Source organism: Cervus canadensis, chromosome 24, assembly GCF_019320065.1.
Source record: "Cervus canadensis isolate Bull #8, Minnesota chromosome 24, ASM1932006v1, whole genome shotgun sequence".
NCBI lineage: Eukaryota > Metazoa > Chordata > Mammalia > Artiodactyla > Cervidae > Cervus > Cervus canadensis.
This window is the reverse complement of record NC_057409.1, coordinates 959,597-969,212: the sequence shown is the minus strand read 5'-3', so window position 1 is coordinate 969,212 and position 9,616 is coordinate 959,597.

Below are 9,616 nucleotides of genomic sequence, written 5' to 3'. Positions count from 1 at the left end.
CAGACCCAGAGCTCCCGCCCCCTGAGCCTGGGCTCCTCCCCGGAACGCCTCTGCAGCCCCTCCAGGCCACACGCCCGGGACACTCACTCTCGCGGGCTACCCTGAGCCCCGACTGCGAGGCGACAGGGCCAGTGACGCGCGGCAGGGTCTGGCCTCACAAAAGTTCCTCTTTCTCGAGGGTTCCCTCTGGGCCAGTCTCTGGGCTCAAGCCCCGGACGCCTGAGAACCCCAGAATAGGCTCAGCTTCATCACCCTGGTTTTATCCACGAGATAACCGAGACCCAGGGGAGTGTAGTAAGGGGCCCAGGGTCACGGTACAAGTCGGGCCACCCTCCTAAGGTCTGGGAAAACAGCAAGCCTACAGCATTTGCCAGCGCCATCCTAAGACCAGGTCACTTAGGCCACCGCATGTGGCTCCACGGCAGCTTCTGTGTCATCATTTCCATTTGGAGAGGAGGGAAGAGAGGCACAGAGAGGTTATTTAACTTGTCCGAGATCACACAGCCGTTGGCAGAGCAGGGATTTGCACCCGGACCGGCCATTTCCAAAGCCCGAGCTCTGCACCTCCTCCCACACTCACCCCGTCAACCCCTAGTCCCTCTTGGGGTCACCTGTGCTCACCGCTGCTCTGCGGGTCACTGGCAATCCCTTCCGGCCAGATGGTCGTCCAGAGGTCCCCAGCGCCCTGTTTTAGACACAGAGCATTGGGTGATGATGGCGTGGAAGGAGGACGTGCCTGTGTCCAGCCAAACTCCTTCCTTCCCTCCAAGGCAGGGAAGGGGCACCAGCCCACGACTCGGGCAACTTAACGAGGTTTGGCAAGAAGCGCACTCTTTTGAAAAACATGCAGGTAATGATAGTTATTTAAACTACCCAGGAGATGAAAAGTCATGAGTGGTTTAGGTATCAGGGTGGCTCCTGGTGGGGCACTGCAGCGTCAGCGCAGCGTCCGCCCTCCAGCCCGGACTCCAGACGGCTCCCCTCGCCTGGTCTTATTCCCTTCGTTTGCTCATTCCTCAAAGGAGGGGGCCAGACTCCAGCTGGAAACGGCTTCTTTTCTGGAGGACACAGGAAGGATGCTCTTTCCCACGTACACACAAGACTCAGCAGGCCGGGCGCAGCCTCCTTCAGGCCAGCTTCCTGCTTCCTAAACCCCGTAATCAGGCTGGCGCTCGATGACGGGTTACACACCTGGTCACACATTCAAAGCCAAGAAGTGCTTCATGGCTCAGGGCCAGGCCTGCGCGATCCCATGTGTTCATTCAAATGAGCCTGCATTCTTGTCCGCTGCCCGAGTCCCCTTTCACAGTGGATTGTTCTAGATCGTCAGAGTCTGGTCCATCATAGACCTGAGACCATCAGAGCTGGGAGAGGTGTCAGAGCAGCAAATCCGGGCTCTCACGCCAAGGTTGTGTCTGAACCATCTTCCCCATTTTTGCAAGATCTATGTAACACCTGGGGCTTACCCAGTGGCTCAGTGGTCAAGAATCCACCTGCAATGAGGGTTCCACCCCTGGGTTGGGAAGATGCCCTGGGGGAGGGCATGGCAACACACTCCAATATTCTTGCCTGGAGAACCCCACGGACAGAGGAGCCTGGAGGGCTATAGCCCATGGGTCGCACAGAGTCGGACAAGACTGGTGAGTGAGCACACACACAGGCACGTGTAACACCTGATTAAATCTCTCTCTTTAAATAACACCTGTTTTAAACAGAAATGAATCATTTTGAAAAAGAAACTATCATTTATTATTGAAAACATGGATTTAGTTGCTAAACACACATAGACATAGTTTTAATGTGCACTGAAATAAATGGGCAGCAATTGGAATTTTAAAAAGTGTTCATCAGTGTCCCAGCCAAACCGCCTCTGGTGCAGAGCCAGGGTGCCTGTGTGTGCTATGCACTCAGGGACCTCGTCCACGGTGTGTGTCCACAGGCACGTTCACAGAGCCCAGATCCCTCCCTCTGTTTTGCAGTGAGGATACCCGGGGTCCTGGAGGGTTGCCCACAGCCCAGGCCTGACACCACTGAGGCAAATTCTGAGAAGAGGCCCAGGTCTCAGGGTTTAAGGGTGGTGAGGGGTGGCATCGAGGATGTGGATTTCAGAATTGCAGAGTCTCACCCGCCACCTTAGAAGTTGTCAGCTGAGCAAGCTGAGCCTGGAGCCGCAGTTCCCCTCGAGCCCGTTACAGAGATAACCGCTGCAGCTCCAGGGCGCATCTCACAGGCACCTTGGGAGCACTTGGTCTGCAGTCAGCCTCTTCCTCCGTCTCCACTTTGCCCAGAGGAGCAGACTGCACTCCTACCCCAGGGCCTCTGCACAAGCTGCTCCTGCTGCCTGAGCGGCCGAGTGAAGACAGGAAGCCAAGGCTTGCAGCCCCTGCCTTGGTGGTGGCAGCTGGGGGCCCAGGGAGGAACCCCATCTAAGGCCATGATAGGGAGGTGACATCCTATCAGACCAGGCCGGTGACTCTCTGGTCTGAGGCGGGACCAGCACAGAGAGGCACCCGGCCCACACTGAAGACGTGCCAGCCTGTCGGTCACAGCCCCGGAGCAGCACCCAGCCCAGTGTCAGCGCCGGCCGCCCGTAGGAGAGACTATCTTTCAGATGCTGCCTCTGCTTGAGACTCAAAACCCGCAGATCCAAGTGTGCTACTGCTGTTCCTTTCAAAGCCAGCCCTTCTGGTTCCAGCCTCTGAGCCTGAGTGAGGAGTTCCCGGGGGTCCCACTGTTAGGCCTTGGCGCTTTCACTGCTGAGGCCTGAATTCCATCCCTAGTCGGGAGCCCAAGTGAGACCCCTGTAGAGACAGCAAGATAAGAAATTAAGAAGGGGTCATAATTAATAGAAGGGGTCATAATTAATAGGAAGAAGGTTGGGCTTCCCCAGCGGCTCAGCAAGTAAAGGATCCGCCTGTGACGCAGGAGACCCTGGAGACACGGGTTCAGTCCCTGGGTCAGAAAGATCCCCTGGAGAAGGAAATGGCAATCCATTCCAGTATTCTAGCCTGGAAAATCCCATAGACAGAGAGTCTGGTAGGCGACAGTCCACGGGGTCACAAAAAGCCTGACACGACTAAGCACGTAAACTCATTATGCATTAGGAAGAGGAGGTATCTAAGACAATGAAGGAGGGGGCTTCCCTGGTGGTCTAGCGGTTGAGAACCCACTTGCCGACACAGGGGACACGGGTTTGATCCCTGGTCTGCGAAGATCCCACCTGCCATGGAGCAACTCAGCCCGTGACCCACAGCCACTGAAGTCTGTGCCCTAGAGCCCGCGCTCCACGAGAGAAGCCACTGCGGTGAGAGGCCTGGCCCCCCAACTAGAGAGAGCCCCAGCACGGCCAAAATCAAAGACATAGAAGCAGAGAGTGCTCAGTTTAAACAAACAAGGCCCGCTGGGCGGCACAGGAGGCTGTGTTAAACATCCCACAAGGACACAGAATGAAGAAGAGCGTGTGTGTGTAACTCCGTCACTTTGCCGCACACCAGACGTCCACACAACACTGCAAATCAACTAGGTTCCAAGTTAGAGGAAAGAGAAGGCCCTCGGCCAAGCTGTCCTAAGGACCGCACACCCGGAAGCTGAGACCGGAGGGGTGGGCTTGCCGAGCGGGTGACCTGATTGGGTGACCCCCTGGCGAGCCTCACCAGGGAGGGTCTAAGAGACTGGATGGTTTCAGGCCCGGCATCAGCCATCAACCTAAAGCCACAGTGTTCCCTGCCCTGGGAGCAACTCTTCAGTTCCTGAAGCCCTCTCATGCGTCACCCCGGGGAGGGGCTGGGCAGGATGGTTGGCACCGCTGAGGGCTGGGAGCCCAGGCCCTGGAGAGACAGGGAGGGGCCGGAACCAGCTCCATCACTCCACGCGCTGGGGAGTGTGTCTGCCGGCCCCACAGCCTTGCCCAGAGCCCTCTCCCCTCTGGCGAGCCGCTCTGCTCTCTACCCGTGGAGCGGCCTGGGGCTCTCGGCCACTGCCTGGAGCCAGATTCCAGGGCTGGGTCTGTGGACAGACAAGGAAGAAAGGGTTGGGAGGCGCTTGCTTGGGTTGCACTCTTGGCATCTCCACTTCTACCTGGGAGACCTCGACCGCGTGACTGCACCACTTGGTCAGTTTCTTTATCTGTAAAATGGGACTGTTATGGGGTGAGCGGTGTCCCTTCTACCCTCTGAAAATTCTGATGCTAAAGTCCTAACCCCAGCTACCTCGGAATCTGATTGTATCTGGTGATGGGTTCTTTAAGGAGGTAATTACGTTAAAATGGGGTCACTAGGGTGGGCCCTAATCCAGCATGTCTAGTCTCCTGACGAGAAGAGGAGATGAGGATACAGACTGCATGCAGAGAGGGAAAACAAGGAGGACACAGGGAGAAGACGGCCGTCTACGCGCCAAGGAGAGCAGCCTCAGAGGAAACCAACACCTTGGCGTTAGACCTCCAGTCTCCAGAATTGGGAGAAAACAAATTTCTGAGGTTTAATCACCGTCACCACCCCCCCCTCCCCACATTGTTACACTTTGTTATAGCAGCCCTAACAAACTCATACACGGACCTACACTAGGAGCCAGGCGGCACAGATGTTACAAAGATTAAACAGGCTTTTTTCTAGGTAGAACAATCTCTTGCACATAGGTGTTCAAGAAATGCCAGGGCTTGGTTCAATTTAAGTCCTGTTTGCCCTAGGGGCTCAGTGCTAGAGAATCTGCCTGCAACGCAGGAGACATGGGTTCGACCCCAGGGCTGGGAAAACGGCAACCCACTCCAGTATTCTTGGCTGGGAAAGCCCGTGGACAGAGGAGCCTGACAGGCTGCAGTCCATGGGTTCACAGAGAGCCGGACACAACTCAGTGACTGGACAGCAGCAACAATCTTCCATCTGCCGGCTGCGTCCGCCCAGCGAAGGTGGAGATCAGGCAGCGCGGGTAGCTGGCTCAGCGGAGTCCCCGTCGGCTTGCTTCGGCCATTTTCCGGTCTTTATAGTTCAGGATGACAGGACGTGGCCTGCAACGCAGTGGTTCCAGCCAGCAGGGCCACCTGACACTTCATCAGGCTGAACACCTTCTGGCTCTGTCTCGAACCTTCCAGGCACATGACCCGGTTCTATCGCTGATCCCAAAGCCCTGGTTTATCTTGGCCATTCAGGCTGTCTCTTGACCTCAGCAGAAAGCCACCTGGCTTCTCGGCTCCATCACGTGTGGACGCCAGGAGCACGTCTGTAAGGCCTGCCCACTGTTTGTTCTCTGCCCCTTCCTCTAATCGCAAAGCCGCATGTCTGTCCTGCCCACGGCCAGGGCAAAAATGGAACCTCTGCAGCAGACGGCTTTTGTCTGCAAGCTTGGATGAGGGATAGTCTTAAAAAATGACCGGAGAGTTATTGATTAGAGACCAATTCTGCCAACTGGAGTTCTATCACAGGCTGGGAACGCACCATGAACTGTAAACATCGTTGCAGAGGCAGAGAAGGGAGCGACTGGAAGATACAAACAACATACAGACATTGATGCAACTGATTTTGATCTTGTTTTTCCTGGATCTGAAAAATTTGATTGGACTCCTAAGGTGTACCTGGTTTCATTTCAAATTTCTCTTGGACTTTCTTATATGAAAGCAGGGATAGTGGGATCATGTGAAGGATAACTTCTTCCTTGAGGTGCTATAAAATCGTGACCCCCTCAAACCCTCAGGAGGAAAAGCGGGTGCCTTGGCTCCAGGTACTGGACAGAGCAGAAGCTCAGTCAATGTTACCTGAATGCCCTTAAATCTTACTCTTCATTAGCTGCATGGAGTCTTGATGACTAGCATTCTATACTCTAGAGCATAGGGCATAGCTGGAGAAGGGAATGGCAACCCACTCCAGTGTTCTTGCCTGAAGAATCCCATGGACAGAGGAGCCTGGGGGGCTACCGTCCATGGGGTCGCAAAGAGCCGGACACGACTTGGCGACTGAGACACGCGCACTCCAGAGCACAGGAATAGCACCCTATCCTCTTTTCGTTCATTTACGTGTTTACTTGTCTGTGCCGGATCTTGGCACGCAGGATCTGCAGCCTTCGTTGTGACAAGCAGGATCTTTGGTTGCTGCGTGTGGGATCTATTTCCCTGACAGGGGATCGAACCCAGGCCCCCCTACATTGGGAGCATGGAGTCTTAGCCTCTGCACCACTAGGGAAGTCGCTGGAAATAGACTTTGAATAGCTTCTGCAGGGCATAGACCGGGAGGCTGTCCTTGAGGAAGGTGACATGACTTCAAGTAGCACTTTTCATGCTTTAAGATGTATACAAGCTGCCTGGGGGTCTTAATAGAAATGCAGGTTCAGAGTCGGTAGGGCTGAGGCCTGAGATCCTCTGTTTCTAACAAACGTCCAAGTGATGCCGCTGCTGCTGCTCCAAGGACCACACCGAGTGTCTCCCAAACTGATTCAAGAGGCCTGAGTTCTTCCTGACTCTCCTCCCAGCCAGCTGTGTGGTCTTAGGTATTCTCGGTGCCTCTCTCGGCTTTGGTTCTTCATCTGGATGTTATATAGGTCAACAAACGTACATGGATGGCTGACTACATGCCAGGCTGCCCTGGGTGGTTGCTGCAGAAACCAAGATGAATGAATCATAAGACTCGCCCAGGAGAGGCTTACAGACCGGGGAGCTTAAAGATCCAACGATAATATTTAAAGACCATTTAGATTCTAAAATTTCATGGCTTAATGGTAGAAAAGGCTTAAAAGATCTTCCCCTCCTAGAAAACATCTTTCCAAACTGTATGACAGGGACCCCCCGCCACCAACCACTGTTCTCAGAATCCAGGAACATTTAATCTAAAAGTAATACCCCTCCGTTTAGCGCAGACCCTTTCTTGCCATTTTACTGATGGGGGAAACTAGAGCACAGAGGCAGAAGGCGCTGGGTCCAGGGCGAATTGCTGGGCTCCAGGCTGTTTTATCTGTCTGTTTTTTCACTACATCGCAGTCGTGGGGGATCTCAGCTCCCAGGTCAGGGGTCGACCCCACTCCTGCAGCAGAAGTCTCCACCACGGGACTGCTGGGGGAGTCCTCCAGTCATGCTTTCGAAGGTAGTGTTCTCCAATAGAAATAAAATAGGAACCACAAAATTTTAAAAAGGTCATTTAAACATTTGTGCTGGCCACACTGAAAAGATGAAAAAGAAACAGGTGATGTTCCTTTTAATACTACATTTACCTAAAGGTCAAAAATATCATTTCAACATGGGATCGATATAATAAAATTAGTAATGAGAGATTTCATACTCTTTTATGCTGTCCTAAGACTTGGAAATCCAGGGTATGTACACCAACAGTACATCTCAGTTCACACTGGTCACATTTCCAGCATGGTTCCCATTTTGGATGGCAAAGATCCAAGTTGCATCTCCTTCTCCAGGGCATCTTCCCAACCCAGGGATCGAACCCAGTTCTCCCGCATTGTGGGCAGACGCTTTACCATCTGAGCCAGCAGGGAAGCCGTATATTATCTTAGCCTAACCCAACTGCACAGAGACCAGTTTTTCAGTGGGCAGTAGCATCATTACCTAACCCATGAACAGTGATCATTTTTTTATAGACACTGGACCAGAAAGTTAATCTTCCAACAGGAGGTGTAGCTTTCTATGGCCGAGTTGAACAGCATTCCATTTTTGGGAGGGGCCTCAGTCGGAGCCTAATCTCCCTTGACGTCTGACTTTATGAACGCTCGGGGAGGCAGCCTTGGGTCCCGGTGACGGCAGCTGGAAGGCAGAGCCCACACGTCTGAGGTCTTGTGCATGCAGTGCTCACAACACAGCGCCAGCCACCCAGCAAGCGCCTGAGAAGCCTTGGCCACCTTCTCTCCTTTCTCCTCTTCCAGCTTTGCACCAAGTTGGTCTGCTCCCAGAGAAGTGGCTCCATTCAAGTGAGACCCAATCAGAGCCCATCTCGGAGGTGGAAGTGTCGTTTCCAGCCTGTCTGGTAGGTGCATCTCCCTGGGTGACATTCGTTACATAAGCCGCAGCTCGACACACCCAACTGATGAATGTCGGCTGCACACCCATTTGGAAAGCCACGCCGGCTTCCCCGGGATAATACTGCTGTGGAATTGAGGCGTGTTGTTGCAAAAATCACCTCTGCCATCTGACAAGTAGGGCCAGTTCTCGGGTGTTCTACCCGAAGCGCTTTTCCACGGCAGCACAACCTCAAGAAAAACCAGTTTCAGGGGCACCACACCTGGGATCGTATGATGCAATCTGATATTAGCGTCTCATTGCATCAGCGTTTCTGACGCCTGTGTCTTTCGAGCCGGCAAAAAGCTTTATAATGGAGAAATAGAAAAAAGAAAGACTCGCTGGCTGACATCTTTAGGTACTGTCTGTACTGCTCCTAATTGGCCACACAGGGTGTTGGGCGGATAACCACCCACCCACCCACCGCAGCCTGACAAGCATCGGCATGCCATTTCCTGGAGAGGTCTTGATGGCATATTCAGGCAAAACTCTTGTCTGGTTGGCTCTGCTTACGTTTTGTATCAAAATATCAAGGTTTAATCTCCTAAATCTTTTTAAAGGCACAACTATTAAGAGGCTTTCAAAGGGTGCTTCTACAGCCTGTCTTGACCTTTCTGAAAATCTATGAAATGCACCAGCTGATTTCTTATTTCCCAAGTTCTTTTACATAAATGGTCTTGGCTCCCTGGACACACAGACTTTTGAGTCTGATCAAATACTTTAGGTTTAGGCCTCTTGCTTTTTCTGTCTTCCTTTAAACATTTGTTGCCTCCTGAATCCTGCTTCTTGCAATAATGGTTAAGAAATGAATTGACTACAAAGAATCCTAGTACTCTAGCCATCTTCAGGAAGTTGCCTAAAATAGGAATTTCCTTGTGCAGAATGCTTAAGGAAAAAGAAATCAGGTAAAAATCATTGTAGGAGACTGAGTGATATTGAAATTAAAATGTGGAAAGGCGGACCAGTAGGTGGAGAGTAAGACTTTCTCCTCCCGTTCCCAGAATGAGGCAACAAGATCTTCTAGCAAAAGGCAACCCTTAATGTGGCAACCAGGCTCTACATGAGCTAGCACTTGCCTGTCTCTTCAGCTCAAACTTCGTTGTCCTTCTCTACCAACCCTGTAAGTGCTCCTGGTGGCTCAGATGGTAAGGAACCCCCCTGCAGTGCAGGAGACCTGAGTTTGATCCCTGGGTTGGAAAGATCCCCTGGAGAAGGGAATGGCAACCCAGTCCTTGAGAATTCCATGGACAGAGGAGCTTGGCAGTCCATGGAGTTGCAAACAGTTGGACTCGACAGAGTGACTAACACACGCACCAATCCCATGGAATACCCAGAAAGCATGTCTCTCAAGATCCCTAGACTTTTAAAAAATATTTATCTGTTGTAGCATGGGGGATCTTTTTTAGTTGTAGTATGTGGGATCTAGTTCCCTGACCAGGGATCGAACCTGGGCCCTCTGCATTGGGAATGATGAGTCTCAGCCCCTATCCCAGGGAAGTGCCAAGCTCCCTAGGCTTTTGTGTGTACTGTTCTCTCCAACCACCCTGGAAGTCTTCCTACCCCTGTTCATCTGGTCAGTCTTACCCACCCTGTCAGTAACTTGGTTCAGACGATCTTTCTACAGGGATG